At 49.3% G+C, this 16,153-nt stretch overlaps 1 protein-coding gene and 1 long non-coding RNA gene across 2 annotated transcripts in view; one reads left to right on the top strand and one right to left on the bottom strand.

Moving 5' to 3' along the window:
- Positions 1–16,153, top strand: part of LOC122386959 (cAMP-dependent protein kinase type II regulatory subunit-like) — a 46,569-nt gene that overhangs the window by 800 nt on the left and 29,616 nt on the right. The window lies entirely within an intron of this gene.
- Positions 7,353–8,759, bottom strand: LOC122386960. The gene is made up of 2 exons (XR_006257465.1): positions 8,577–8,759; positions 7,353–7,639 (listed from the first exon to the last, which is right to left on the bottom strand). It is a non-coding gene; the product is annotated as an uncharacterized LOC122386960 (long non-coding RNA).

Genomic DNA, 16,153 nt, shown 5'->3' on the forward strand with positions numbered 1-16,153 from the left:
ACTTGGCCTGGTCCCGTTCTCATTGAGCAGTGCGTGGATCAATCAGGAATTTGGTATCTGATGCCATCCCAGTGGGCATCCTGGTGCTACTTGAATGGCGCACACTCAAGGAAGGAGCAAGGACAACCTTCACGGGGAGAGAGTTCCAGTCACTTATTACTCTTGTGCTGAAGCAGGGTCTTCTGGTCCTTGATTGTGATTGTTCCTTGTTCAGCTTCCATGGGTGGTCTCTTGTTCTCCCCCTTGTTGAGTTTTTTATTGTGGGAACTGCTTAAATGCTAAATTTGCTTGAAGATGAATAGAACTCTACCCACTTGAACTTTTTAACTTTTAAGCTTTTGAAATTTTCCTGAACCAGGGAAGGTTTGCTTATGGTGTTGGGTCAATTAATGTTTTCCATTTGTGGTGAGTTTTGTAAAGATTTTGCCTTTTGCTTACACAATGAAAACAATTTCTGTCCCATTGCTAAGCAATCTTAAATTCATAATTTATTCCTTGGTAGTACTCTGTAATTTTGTGTATTATTTTCATGCAATTAATCAGCTTATTTGGTTTGAAAGATTAACTCCATGTAATAGTGATAAACACAATTTGATTGCTCCTTTTTCTATCTTAAGTCCTAAACATTTGATGTCATTTTTGTCTTGCCTTTTGCTGCAATTCGATTCTATCACTACACTGGTTTTGTAGCTAAGTCATTCAAAACCCTGATCATGACCTGTAATCTGCATCAATGTATACTTTTGAATGCTTGCTGTGCATTTGTGTGAATTCAGTCTTAATTTGTTTGTTTTTATGATTCCATGTTCTTGTGCTTGGTATTAGTGTTAATACTTAATAACCTGGTAGCTGGATTGTTTGATTGATAATCAATCTACAATCCAGAGCTGAGTTATAAATCAGCTGATTTCAAGAACCTTTTAGGAATTCCAACAGTGAGTTATAAGAACCAAGTATATGTTTGTCTCATGGGCCAGTGGTCCTCTCTTTCAAAAGTGTCATGGGTTATATGGCCTTGGTCTCATGCTCAAATTAAGATGATTGATATGCTAGGTATCAGATCCTTCATGTTGCTATGTAGATCTCTGAAGGGTTGTTAAGTGTCAGTCACACTTAACATGGTAGGGTTGTCCTTTGTGTTGCCATTATTATGGGCTGATATTAACATTTTTATTCTTGCCAATCACCTGGGCCTTTGACTGCTCATTTGATTCACAGCTGATTGCTGTGGAGGAGTTGGCAGTGATGAAATGAAAACGGTGTAGGAGCCAGAAATATGTTCAACATCCTCACTTCAGTCACTGGTGCTGAGAGGCTGAACCCTCACCCTGTTTTTGCTGACGATAATATATGTGGAGTGGAGGGGGTCCGTTAGACCCCTTGCTGTACGGTCCCTGATCGAGCGAGCTTCGCGGAAAACCGATTATATAGCCCGTGACGAGAAGAAGTCGATGCTGAGGCCAGTTTTACCAACAGAAAAATAGCAGCCCGGCGCAATTTTTCTGTCAAAAACCAGCCGACGAGTTTCACCAACCAGGCGAAAAAGATTCCAGGACAAATCTTCGTATGGCATTTCTTCGTCGCGCAATTCTTCGTCCGCATTTCTTCGTCCGCAAATCTTCGTCGGCGCATTTATTCGTGTCGCATTACTTCGTCTCGCATTTCTTCGTAGGTGCAAAAATTCGTAGCGCATTTCTTCGTATCCGCATTTCTTCGTCGGCGCATTTCTTCGTCAAGCATTTTTTCGTCCACGCATTTCTTCGTCTACGCAAATCTTCGTCCGCATTTCTTCGTCCACGCAAATCTTCGTCTGCGCAAATCTTCGTCCGTAAATCTTCGTCCCCGCAAATCTTCGTCCGCAAATCTTCGTCCGCATTTTTTCGTCCACGCATTTCTTCGTCTACGCAAATCTTCGTCCGCATTTCTTCGTCCACGCAAATCTTCGTCCCCGCAAATCTTCGTCCGCAAATCTTCGTCCGCAAATCTTCGTCCGCAAATTTTCGTCCGCATTTTTCGTCCACGCATTTCTTCGTCCAATCAAATCTTCGTCCGCAAATCTTCGTCCGCAAATCTTTGTCTGCGCTATCTTCGTCTCCGCAAACACTCGTCCACAAATGTGGTTCAATAAAACCATGAAGAAATATCAGACAGTCAAGTGAATGACGAATTTGATGCATGGAATGGATGATCGAAACTTTTGAAGTCAGGTAGATGAGGTCAGTCAGGTGAAGCTATTGTATTTGGAGCCGATAATTGTAACATTCCATATCATTTGTGTCCCGGACATTCTTTTTTTCGCGGTCGTTGAATGACAATATAATCTCTTGTACCCTCGTCGGCATAGCCGGTGGAACGGGGAGGGCACCGGGGCACCGTTCCCCTCTTTAATTTTGGCCTTTAACCCGCGAGTTGCTGGGGGGGGCGTTAAACGCCCCCACTTTTTTCGCCGGGCCATAGAATAAAAATGGCGCGCCGCAGGCGCGCCAAATTTTGGGTACCTGTAGGGAATTGATTGAAGTTTATTGTGACAGAGTTTCAAACAAATCGGACGGAAATTTTTTGAGATATCGAGGTTTTAGTGACGTCATGATTTCTGATTTTTCGACCAAAAACGGCATATGTTCAAAAAATCATATAAAATCACAGAATAGACATACGGACATGCCGTAAACGCCATTAGAATGCCAATACCATGAACAATCAAATGGCTATCTTCCATTATTGATTATCGTTCCGCATTTTCCAAAATCTTGAACTGAATCTTGACAATTTCTCGTGACTACTTCACGACCATGATACATGAATTTCTTAAATTGAACTTTTTGAGCCAAACACGTACACATATGATAAAATGAATGTCACCATCGTGTTCTGCGGCCCAAATTACCCATAAAACATGTGTCATAGGCTGCGAATATCAACTTTGATTTTCGGGGATATGTGCCTACCCGGTTGACCTGACCTTGACCCTGACCTATGCTTGACTGACCCCTACATGGAATTGACACTCTTGTAGGCCTTATATGATGGAATGTGCACCGTTTTGACAGAGTTTCTGACGAGAGGCGCCCATTGCGAAGTCCTGAAGTCCATGCTACTGAAAGCCCGATTTCAGGTGTTTGACCTGACTTTGACCCGACCTGTGACCTCAAAATTCAACTTTAAAGTACTCATCTGAAGCGTCTCGTCGCGTTCTTTCGTTTGCCGCCTCGTGCGTTTCGCTGCGCCTATTGGTTCTCGAGTTATCGGCTGGGGGCGTTTAACGCCCCTCCCCAGCAAACGGTGGGTGGCGAAATACCCCAGCAACTGCCGGGTTAAACAGTAGCCCTATGGGCGTTGCATGGAAAGCATATTGGACCAAAAGTCGGCAGTGCCGTGCCCCCCTTAATTGAAGATGTTCCGCCGCTACTGCCCGCCGGACCTATTTGTTTTCTACGGTACACGCCGGCCGAGGGGGCGGGTACGACCCCCCCCCCCCCCCATCGCCGTTTCGCCACTGGTGGAGCTAGCGAGTCGCGGAAAAAAACGAGCGTGTGCGCCGTTACGAGCCGCAGAGATTAATACCCGATTTTAAGGCCTTCTAGGTCAGGGGTCGGCATATGGCCCGCAGGCCGGATCCGGCCAGGTGGGTGACGGTTGGATCCGGCCCGCGACCAGCTGACGTCCGGCCCGCGGCTGGTATCAGCGACTTACATCGTGTTCCAGCCCGCGGTTCCTTCATAAATCGACTCCGATATAAAAGTGACTCAAATGTGCTTTGGCACAACAGTTCTTCCTTCGCACACTTCATGAGTTTATAAACACCATTTGCGGGTGTTTTTGTCTAATTCCACTTCTAGACACCCAGTAAACATGCCGACGTCGGCCCGACGTCGGGCCGAGGCTCGGCCCGACGTCGGCCCAACGTCGGTTCAACCTCGGCCCGACATCGGCTGGACGTCGGATATGCCCGTCCAGCCGAAGTCCAGCCGACGTCGAGCCGACGTCGGGCCGAGATCGTTCGTCGAGGTTGACGAGATCGTTTGTCGTTGGACCGACGGGGCCGACGTCGGCATGTTTATTGGGACAACGCGCCAAAAATATCAACCGGCGGCGGGATTCGAGCCCCCAGTCGCCGACGTCGGCATGTTTACTGGGACAACACGCCAAAAGCATCAGCCGGCGATGGGATTCGAACCCCGTGTCATTTGAACGCGATGTTAGTGCGCTAACCACTACACCACGCAGCCAGCTAACGAATTTGGTTTGTTTTGTTGGATTATGCCCTTTCGGTCTGACGACCATTTCAGAGCCGGAAGGATCATAGGATGGAGACATTGATCTTCTTGGCGAGCACCCTGGGTCAAGTTCATATAGAGTCCCTGGTCCCATTGCTGTTACGTGACACTTATTGGAAAGGGCGACCCCACAATGGATTCATATAGCCACTCTTACACACCTGCACCAACGTTTCCCAAAGTGTCCCTTTGATAAGTGGCACTTTGGCAAAGTGACACTTGCCGACTGGCCTTTCTATATGAACTGGGCCCGGCCCTGGTGAGTTGCCGGGGCTGAGCCTGACCAAAGGATAGGCCGAGCAGCCCCCAAGCACTCACCGCACCCGGCTACGGGCGAGCTCGGCTTACGGGCAATTCCAAATGGGATAAAGTTTCCCGTCCAGTCCGGATCAGGGGGTTGCGGCGTGGAGGAAGATTTGAGTTTCCTGAGGATATTTTGAATACAGAAGCTCTTTATGAAACATGAAACATGTATTTTATATTATTTTAACGGTCAAAACAGCGGCCGATGTCGGTCCGACGTCGCCCCGACGTCGGCCCGACAACTGGATCTCGGTCCGATGTCGGCCCGACGTCGGCTGGACCTCGGCTGGACGTCGGAACATGCGGGCATATCCGACATCCAGCCGACGTCGTGCCGAGGTTGGACCGACGTCGGCATGTTTACTGAGCAATGAACTTGCAACGGTAAGATTTGGTCAGCAGCTTTTGCGCGCAGCATCAACGACTGCTGCAGCTGCGTGCACTTGGCGGCTTCACGTGGTCTACTCGCTTAACCTTCCAGGCGGTGTGTGTGTGGGGGGGGGGGGGGCGGGCCGGAACACGATGTAAGTCGCTGATACCAGCTGCGGGCCGGACGTCAGATGGTCGCGGGCCGGATCCAACCGTCACCCACCTGGCCGGATCCGGCCCGCGGGCCGTATGCCGACCCCTGACCTAGAAGGCCTTAAAATCGGGTATTAATCTCTGCGGCTCGTAACGGCGCACACGCTCGTTTTTTTCCGCGACGCGCTAGCTCCACCAGTAACATCTTCAATTAAGGGGGGCACGGCACTGTCGACTTGGTCCAATATGCTTTCCATGCAACGCCCATAGGGCTACTGTTAAAAGGCCAAAATTAAAGAGGGGAACGGTGCCCCGGTGCCTTCCCCGTTCCGCCGCCTATGCCGACGAGGGTACAAGAGATTATATTGTCATTCAACGACCGCGAAAAAAAAAGAATGTCCGGGACACAAATGATATGGAATGTTACAATTGTCGGCTCCAAATACAAGCTTCACCTGAGCTCTGTTCGCCCGCTGCTGTCAAAACAGCTTCCCCAACAGCCCACTAGGTGGCTACTGTGTTGAAGAGATAGGACTGTGCTGTTGACCAATGAGAGGCCGAGAAACGCACGCAGGCTGCTGACGTAGGCTGCCGTGCGCTTACTATGGGCAACCACAAGAGTGAGATATTTCTTCTTTTAATGGGGCTACAAAGTGATCTAAAACGCAGACAAAAAAGTTACCGACACTACAAAACCACTGCCACCATCCATACGCTGGCTGATGGACGAGATTGTTGCCTAGCAACGGAGACCACGTGAATTTGTCCAATAGGAGCTCGAGTCGCGCCAGCAGTGTGTGACGTAGGCTGCTGTTATAACCGCAGAGTTCGTGCGGTCGCTGTGGGCCAACCGCAGCGAAGGCGCGGCCGAGTTGGGCGCGCCCCGCGCCGCTGTCACACGTGCGCCAAACAAGCTGAGCAATGGCAATGTCCCTTTTGATTGTCACTTAGCAGCGGAGACCACGGTCACGACGTACTTTTGGCGTACATTTGTCTGCAGCCCCATCCGTTAGCTGCGTAGGTTTCATGAAAGAAATCTTGGGTTTCATGGCTCGACGCTAGTGACCTCTATATTGAACTTCATCAACGCGCTAGCGACATCTCGCAGGAGCCAAAAGGACTTGGCAATATGCAGTGAATCATTCAAACTTTGCAAATCATTGGCAACTTTGCCGAGAACATAGGCGGCGGAATGGGGAGGGCACCGGAACACCGTGCCCCCTTTGATTTTGACATTTTTACATTAGCCCTATGGGCGTTGCATGGAAAGAATTTAGAATGGGACCAAAAGTCGGCAGTGCCCCCCCCCCTTAATTGAAGGTGTTCCACCGCTACTGGCCGAGAACGCCGATGTTCCTTTCGCACCGGGCGTCGGTTCATCACAGGTGTTGGTAGGGCTCGAATGGCACAGTCAACTAGCACAGCCATTCTCCCTTAATAAGCACTACCCCCTAGCCCTCGCCACCGAGAAGAGGGGGTTCGGGTGTCTCCCTCGACGTTTTTTTTTTTAAGGTAATTGCTCGGAAGGCGCTGGAATAGAGATGAAAGCTGGCGGCGCGCACTTGAACATTAAAGACGGATCTTCATACCGACCACATTATTAGGTCAGGTCAGGTTACTGACTTGGGACCTCGTAAGTGAACCTCTGCACGGCGCTAAAATGTCGCAATTTAGTCCGAAATGGCGAGGGGCGGGGAGGGCAGAGTCCATCTACCCTCCCCCCTAAACGGCATCTGATGAAGAAAACCGATAAGTTCGGCGAGAATTAAAAATGCCCTAATTATTGCCGAGTCTAGGCAGTACCATGCCCACGATCACGACACCCATCTGTTCATATGCCCATCGGTGAATAGCGCGTGTCAGCCTGTGTCCGGCTGTTATTGCCTGCGGTTACAGGTGCGTCATCAACGTAACAAAGAAGTACGACACTTGTGATATCTATCCTAATCCTGAAGCATCATGAAATGTGACATCCGTAAAATGTACAGTAGAATAGTCATTGCCCATGTAGAACACATTTACGGTGAGTGGTGACATTTATTTCCAGATAACAAATTTAACGAGAAGGATAAGGCTATGGCCACATGCGAACAAAACAACGTCACACAACGAATCAATGCCAAAGATTAAAGGCTGTTTACAAATATCTACAAATAAATCATGCCTGACATGTGTTCAATTGTTATATAACGAGCTGTGCGATATGCAGTATCAGTGCCAGCAGTGTGGCTAGTGAAGCATCAGGTTCACTGGCCACACTGCAGCGCTCGTCTGCGACGAGCGCCAGGCCTCCTGCTGGCAGGCCAGCGAGACGGGTTCCGAACCTCAGGGACCACAGCCCGGGTCGTCGAAACCATCAGGCAGGGCGAGGATGGAAGATGAGCGAGCATATCGGCGCGATAGGCTTCAGTCAATTGCTGAGTGGGACCGAGGGCGTCCGTCCGTTGAAGACAGGAGGTCGACGGACTGCAAACAGCGTGCGGCGGTCTTCTCAAGGCTGTTCGATGGGCCGCTGGCCCTAAGCAGCGATAAATCACCTGCCAAGAAAACAAGGGATCAGAAAATTCACTCCCTCCTTTAAAGTCCAAAATGCTTATTGCTCAAGCACCTCAGGGTCAGAGCCTCAGAGGAAGCAGTAATAGAGGCCTTCAGCAGCCTCACCAAGCTATTCAGAGTAATAACAGGATGATGCCTCAGGTCTGAAGACTTTACTGGACAGCTGGCGGAAGGCATTTTCCAGCAAATGGTCAAAGACCTGCAGTAAATGTTCTCATGAGCATGTGCCATATTTTTGTTTGGATTGATGAGAACTGTTTATTTATTATCTCATATGTAAATCAGTCCGTGCAAGGTTCTGAACAACTTTTTTTAATTTCAACATAAAAAATCCACTTGAATATTAAAAATTGTGGCATATAAGTAGGCCTATAAGTTTCACGGTCCGGGATACACATCATCAACAATCACCACATGTACGAGTGCTATGAATTCAGTGCCTTCTTGGGAATATTTTTCTATATTTAAGATAAAAAATTACATGGATAGGTATGCCAAGATAAAACATAAGGCAATAACAATAATTTAAAGGAAGAAACAGCAAAAGTAGGTATCACCACACAGTGCCTACTTATAATAAATATTTGTGAACATAAATTGGGAGATAAAATGACAATATTGAGTGGCCAAGTATTTAAGAAGGTACCTAAATCGTTACAAACTTCAGGGGACAGCAAATCTAATGAAGCAAAATATTGCATTTTAGCACACATATCATATATTCTGACACAATCAAACACTAAATTGAAATGCTCTTCTATGAAGTACCTAGGTACCTACTCCAAAACGCAAGTAAATCGTTTACGAATAGAAAATGAACGTTCTATGCCTGTAACCTACGGCTGAACAAATAAACAGCATATAAAATTAAATAACACAAAAAAACAATTTTCAAAACCGAATATAATCACAACATACCTATGTGAAACAATAAACACACAAAACAGCTCGGAGCATTTGTTGATGTGCGCCACCAATGTCAGTACAGCATCATATATGTCTCTTTCACGTAGCACGTAGCTTGCAGTGATGACGTCATGTCCCGTGACGTAAATCGACCGCCGACGTCATAAGTCTGCTGATAAATAAACGGGGTGCGAACAGAGCTCTGACTGACCTCATCTACCTGACTTCAAAAGTTTCGATCATCCATTCCATGCATCAAATTCGTCATTCACTTGACTGTCTGATATTTCTTCATGGTTTTATTGAACCACATTTGTGGACGAGTGTTTGCGGAGACGAAGATAGCGCAGACAAAGATTTGCGGACGAAGATTTGCGGAAGAAAATTTGATTGGACGAAGAAATGCGTGGACGAAAAATGCGGACGAAAATTTGCGGACGAAGATTTGCGGACGAAGATTTGCGGACGAAGATTTGCGGACGAAGATTTGCGGGGACGAAGATTTGCGTGGACGAAGAAATGCGGACGAAGATTTGCGTAGACGAAGAAATGCGTGGACGAAAAAATGCGGACGAAGATTTGCGGACGAAGATTTGCGGAGACGAAGATTTGCCGACGAAGATTTGCGCAGACGAAGATTTGCGTGGACGAAGAAATGCGGACGAAGATTTGCGGAGACGAAGAAATGCGTGGACGAAAAAATGCTTGACGAAGAAATGCGCCGACGAAGAAATGCGGATACGAAGAAATGCGCTACGAATTTTTGCACCTACGAAGAAATGCGAGACGAAGTAATGCGACACGAATAAATGCGCCGACGAAGATTTGCGGACGAAGAAATGCGGACGAAATATTGCGCGACGAAGAAATGCCATACGAGCGAAAAAATATCCGCCGGCGTGAAAAAATATCAGCCAGAAAAATAGCCAATGAGTTTCACCAACGGCAAATGCGGCATTAATGGAGTGTTATTTTGCGCCATTATTTGTAGAAAAACAGCCCAAAAAATAGACGGGGGACCCCGTCTATTTTTTTGATGTCGTGTTGGAACAATTGGCCTCATTTGTTACTAATTATCGTGATTTGCGCTTCCCAGTTGATATAATAATTTAGTATCATTCATGGCCAATTTGTAAAGCATCTGGGCTTCAAGATTAGAAGAGGAATACTGATGATATTGCATAAAGAAAGAGCCTTTGTCACCAGGCAGGACCAAGGCTATATAAACCGGCAGGACCAAAAGGAACCAACAAGACTGGTGTTTGGTGTTGTGGTGTTAGTTTTTTCGTTTATATTATCTTTTTGCTACAAGCACCCAACAGCAAGATGATAGCACATTATTAACTAGTGGTCAGCTTACAAGTTCATTGCTCGTGCGAGTCGCACGGAAGTGGAAAATAATGATGGAAGATCATTTTCGAAAATTGAAGGTGCTTGAACAAATGCTGGAAGGAGAGGCAGAGAGGGTAGGCTCATTGGACTCAAGATTTTAAATAAATATGTCACTGTTTTCACATATTCAGCTACATTTGACAATGCAAGGCGCCAGCTACTGATACCACTACTGCTTTTGGGTGGAACTTACTTGAGCTGTGCGGAATAGGGAAGGTGCAATTGACATGGCTAAGACCAAAATGGCAAGATTTTCAAGATCAATGACAGTAAATTTAAAAAAAGAAATTGAATAGCATGAAAGAAATGTATAAAGGCTTGTTTTTGAAGCCAAACATGCAAAGTTTGCATGGTTGCGAACCCGAACAAACTTGCTGTCATAAGATTGTGCCACTGAGCTCAGCAAGTCATGCTGCCAATATTGAAGGAAAAGAAAATAATAGTAATGTTGTAAAATGTAAATGAATCCATAACTGTTGTGTGTGCACTGTGCTGATATTGAATGCATGTGTATCTTGCATGCATGAGTCATGCAGGGATCATGTTAAAACTGGCTGTAAGTATTGTGAGTTAGTTTTGCAAAATTGTGGAGGCACCAGGCAAATTGCGGCCGAAATGTTATTTGTTCACCTCAGCGCTGAAATTTCTGCTCACAGAGTTTTCAGATCATGCGCCAAAATGTTCATGCAGCCCATCCATTACACTGGTCATGTTGACAGTGACAAGGATTTTTTCCCAGTCTCATGTTGAAATACAATAATAATTCACTTAGCTTGATTTTAGCTTATGTTTTTCATGCCAGTTCCTAGAATAAAGCAGCCAATATTTTCTGTCATGTGAGAAATATAATAACAATATGCACAATTGCAGGCTGTGGCATGTTGTAAGGTTTTCCTTGTTTATTGCTGAGGTTTTTCCAGTCTCTGCTGCAAAAACGGTGATGAATCGCCCATCGTCCGACGGTTTCGATGACGCCAATCATCGGCGAGTGTTGCTGTGATGGCCGACCTGACTGAGCGCACAGCGGCAGCCGCCGTCGCCAATAACGACAGTGAGGACACCTCCGAGTCGGACGGAGACGCCGCCGCTGACGACTTCACCGTGCTGGACGAGGTGGAGCGCTCGAGCCGACAGACCGTGCACCGCGTGCGCTGCCCGACTGGCTGGCGCACCTGCAGCCGATTGGCGACCGGCGGCCGGCGCCGGCCAATCTGCCGGCGCTCTGCCCTGAGCTGCGCGCCCGGCTGGCCGCCGAGGGCATCGAACAGGTGTTCCTGGTGCAGGTGACCGTGCTGCCCGAGCTGCTGGCGGCCGCAGAGTCGCCACTGCCACCGGCCGACCTCTGAGTCTCGGCGCCGGCCGGCCGCTCGGTGCCCGCCGTGTTCCGCCAGTACGACGCCGACACGCCGCTCTGCGTCCAGCTGCTGGGTGGAGACACAGTGGCACGAGGGGGCGCCAACTGGTGGCGGTGGGGCCGCGCGGCCCGGCCTCCCTGGCTGATCGTGGTGAGCACTCCCGGCTGGCTGATGGATCACATAACCAGTGCCGAGGGCTTCTCGCTACCGCACCTGCGCTACCTGGTGATCGACGAAGCCGACCGGGTGATCGAGATGGCCGAGACGGGCTGGCTGAAAGCGGTGGAGCGGGTGGCGGCGGCCACGGCCCGCCGCCCTGCATCGCCGGCCGGCTGACGGCCGCCGCCGTCTGCGCGCCTCACCTGCCGCTTCAGAAGCTGCCATTCTTGGCCACCCTGTCACAGAACCCGGAGGCCGGAGAAGCTGGAGCGAATGTCGCTGTTCCAGCCGCGACTGCTGGTGGTCGGCACGGCGGCCGCCGCCGTCGCACTGCCCGGTCAGTTCGTCGGCAGGTTCACCACGCCGGCCGAGCTGAGCGAGTCGTTCAACGTGGTGGCGCCGCAGCCGCTGAAGCCGCTGCTGATGCACCATTTGCTCCGACAGCCCGACTGGCGACGCTCGCTCGTGTTGGTCAACTGGAACGAGGTGGCGCACCAGCTGGAGCTACCGCTGTCTGTGCTGGGCGCGCGCGTGACTGAGTTCTGTGGGGTAGTGCCGGCGTGCCGGCGGCGGCGCGCGCTAGCTGAGATGGCCGCGCTGGTGTGCTCGAGGCTATAGCGCGCGGTATTGACGTGGACGCCGTGGACGCGGTCGTGTCGTACGACATCCCGGCGCGGTTGAAGACGTACACTGCGTGCGTCGGACGGCGCGCATCCGCCGGGCCGGCCAGGCGGTCAAGCTAATGTTGGAGCGGCAGCGCAGCAATTTCCAGCGGCTGATGGTGCAGGCGGGCGGCCGGGTGCGGGAGACGCTGGCGCTGCTGGACGAGCTACGAGCTGCGCCAGTACGAGGCGACCTAAGTCAGTGGATTTCCACACTAGCTTCTAGTGGATCGCTGTTGTTTTTTATGCTCATTGCTCATGATTTATTTACATTTTAGAAATATTGCAATGAAATAGATGTATGCCTTGTCATCAGCCTAGAAAAGTTAAAGTAAGTAAAGCGTTTTAATTGCATAATGTATGTTTGTTCATGAACACGGATTTAACATGTCCTAACTCCCAAACATTTCGATATTAGACCCGAGTTACAAACCAATCGAAAGGCTTAGACGATCATTTGGGGCGTAGCCAGACGGCTCGGCTGGGTGTGAAAGCCGGCGACCAAGGTGGTGACCACCCGATCATAATGCACAGCGGTCTCCGTCGGACGATTGCGTCCGCGCGCAACGAATGATCTGGGCACACGCAGAGGAGTTCGGCAGGACTCTCCACTGAGCGGTACTGGGGGCAGTCGAACGACGGTCGACGACGCTAGCGCAGGTATTGTTAATTTGTTACGACTTACGAGCCGGACCAGTGTAGCGGGCCTGGAGCAAATATTATTTGCTGTGTGGCGTTCCTTCTGCTCGACCGGGCCCGGCAAACGGGGCCTGCGTATCGGCTAACCGCGGTGCAGCAGTTAATCTGGGTAGGTATTTTCCTAAGGTAAGACACTCGCCTTTGCACAATGCTTTACATATATAGGCCTTGGCGAGTTCGTTAGCCCTCTTACTCCCGCTAGAAGGTGCTAATGCAGTGCACGCGAAGCCGCCTCGTAGCACCGCAGTTCAACTTCAATCGCTCGGCAGCGGAACTGTCCGTCGTCCGTCCAGCTTCAGGTGGCGTCTCTGGGAGCAATGCTGACCGCTTATTTGCCGCTCTTTTGAAAGCTAGGAAAGAGGTGCGGCTCCCGGATCTGTCGGGAGCGGGACTCATAGGCGGCGGAACGGGTAGGGCACCGGGGCACCGTGCCCCCCCTTGATTTTGACATTTTAATATTAGCCCTATGGGCGTTGCATGGAAAGAATGGGACCAAAAGTCGGCAGTGCCCCCTTAATTGAAGGTGTTCCGCTGCCACTGGAGTGGGTCTCATCTAGTCCCCACCTCATAGCTGGAGGTCCACACATTGCGTTCTCGGTCTACACGATGATTTTCTACAAGGTGCGACTAAAAACAGACAAAAAGGTACATAACAAGTTGAAGGTATTGTAAAAATTAATATAATAGGCTGACAGAAAAAAAGATCCATCTTAAATTTGTCTTAAATGCAAGCTTTCTTACGTCACCTTTATGAATGACGTGCCTACGTTTACAATTTGGTAGTTTTGTATTGTATTGGCTTTTGCTGGGCACCAGAATGTTAATATAGATGTGAAAGTTTATAATGCTCTACTTTGTTGTTATTACTCTTGAAAATAATGTATTAATTTACGATTATAATATTTCGAAATGTATATAGCATTTGCATTAGAAATCACGCTTCAATTTGATTGAAAACATGCTTTAAATGATTTCTTAATCTCCTTGACATATCGTAATTTGATATCGTAACAGAATATCAGCTGACTACCGGCGACAAATAATTTCCGTCCGAAGTCGGCTGGAATTTTTTTGTTGGTGAAACTCGTTGCTGTGTGGCGTCTATTTTTTCGGCTGGATATTTTATTTCGGCGGCCGGCTGGTATTTTTTGGTAAAACTGGCCTCAGCTCAACGTTAAGGTCCTAGATTATTGGTTGACCTTCCAGGGCCCAATCTTACCAATGCCGTGAATAGGATTTGGCAGCACTGGCCGGAGTTTACGGCTGTCAGGAATGACGCATAAGTCGGGAAAATCGGGACCTGTTAGAACTTTGTAAAGTGAGGTTGACCAGGGGCTTTCTGGGTGCTGATCACGAATTTCATGCTAGTTTCGATCTCATTTGTGTATTTAGGCCAGGTTGGGTCAGGTCAACCAGAAGAGTGCTGACAGCTATCCATAGTAGGTGTCAACCACCACTGACAACTTAATAACATGTTACGATTCACTTACTAAGGCGGCCAAGGCTTCTTCGTAAATGTTCAAATGGATGCTAACCTCGAAATCAGCTCCAAAAACTACCATAGAAACACGTAACACTCGAAAAAGTGGAGGAAGGCTATCAAAGGTCAGTGACCTTGACCTGACCTTTACTTAACGTGACCTTGACATCCATCATAATTCATGGGACAAGCAACTGCATTTCACATGTTTTAACGTTTACTCTTAACGCGCGGATAATGTGAGCTGGCATACGACAAATCGCAATTCCGTCCGAATATGGTCTCGAGAAACAAGTCACAGGACAAAGGTCGTTTGGGTCAGGTTCATGATTTTTTTTTAAGGTAGGTGTAAAATTGATCAATTTTAACGGTATATTCAACACTGCAAGCAAAAAACCTTGGATGTCCTTACTGTATATTCAACATTGCAAGCCAAACAAAAACTTTGGATGTCAAGGTAGTCTGAAAAAGATGCGTGCACTCACCATCTCGGCTGATGAATATTTATTTATTCGGAGATGTGACACTCTGGCTGGCCGCGGCACTCGACGAAAGAGACTCCTGTCGAGTGTCGGGGATGGCGTCTGCAGCTAGCGGCAGCGGCCGCAGCTACTTAAATTCGCCGAGCGGAACGGACTATTTGCGGCTGTGACCATACATAATACATAGCACGATTAAATTTGGCTATATGTAGCACGCTTAAAAGAAAATCGCCCGATTTACTGAACTTGCATGATCGGACGGTAAGGGTCGGGGCCTCCGTAACAGGCTCTGCTTAGCGTGAGCTCTAGGTGTGTCATTCATTCCATTCAACCATTCGAGCTAGATTTATTAAAAAGGTAAATGTTTCAGATTAACCCACGACTGGGAGGCTGGGTGGCTATCAGTGCATAGGTGTAGGAGCGTTTTCGAAAGGGGGGGGGCCAGGCTCCCAGAGGCACAAAACCTAAGCTACCCCCAAAATCCATTTTCTCCTCGGATTTCGGCCACTCCATTTTCGCAAGCATGCTCAAATTGGTAAAAAAAAACGTGACAAGAAAAAAATCGACCAAAATCTCGGGGAGACTCCCGTCCAGAAATTAAATCTCATGGACGCGTCCCCCTGGCCTCCGCAGCCGCGTTGGCACCAGGAGCGGATCCAGGAAAACTCCAAGGGGAGGGTCATGAATCGAAGTAGTGCCCCTACCTATACCCAAAATTAAAACCTCAACTGATTTCGGCCACTTAATTTTGGTGGTGCCCTATTTTCATTTTTTATTTATTTGTTTTTGCCCTGGCAGGCCTGTGGTGCCCCTGGCGGGCCTGTGGTGCCCCTGCTAGGCCGCAGGTGCCCCTGGCAGGTTTGTGGTGCCCCTGGAAGGACTGTGGTGCTAATTACGAGCCTGAAGTGCCAGCGACAGGCCCATGGTGCCTCTGCGAGGCCGGTGGTGCCCCTGCGAGGCCGTGGTGCCCCTGCTAGGCCGCTGGTGCCCCTGGGCCCTGACAGGACTGTGGTGCTCCTGACAAGCCTGAAGTGTCCCCGACAGGCACGTGATGCCCCTGACAGTCCCAAGGTGCCCCTGCGAGGCCAGTGGGTGCCCCTGGCAAGCCTGTGGTGCCCCTGGCAGGTCCGTGGTGCCCCTGGCAGACCTGTGGTGCCCCTGCTATGCTTCTGGTGCCCCTGACAGGCCTGTGGTGCTCCTGAAAGGACTGTGGTGCCCCTGGGCCCTGACAAGCCTGAGGTGCCCCTGACAGGTCCGTGGTGCCCTTGACAGGCCCAAGGTGCCCCTGCGAGGCCGGTGGTGCCCCTGGAAGGCCTTTGGTGCCCCTGGAAGACCTGTGGTGTCCCTGACAGGTCTGTGG

Source organism: Amphibalanus amphitrite, unplaced genomic scaffold (genome assembly GCF_019059575.1).
Source record: "Amphibalanus amphitrite isolate SeventyFive unplaced genomic scaffold, NRLGWU_Aamphi_draft 000268F_arrow, whole genome shotgun sequence".
NCBI classification, from domain to species: Eukaryota; Metazoa; Arthropoda; class Thecostraca; order Balanomorpha; family Balanidae; genus Amphibalanus; species Amphibalanus amphitrite.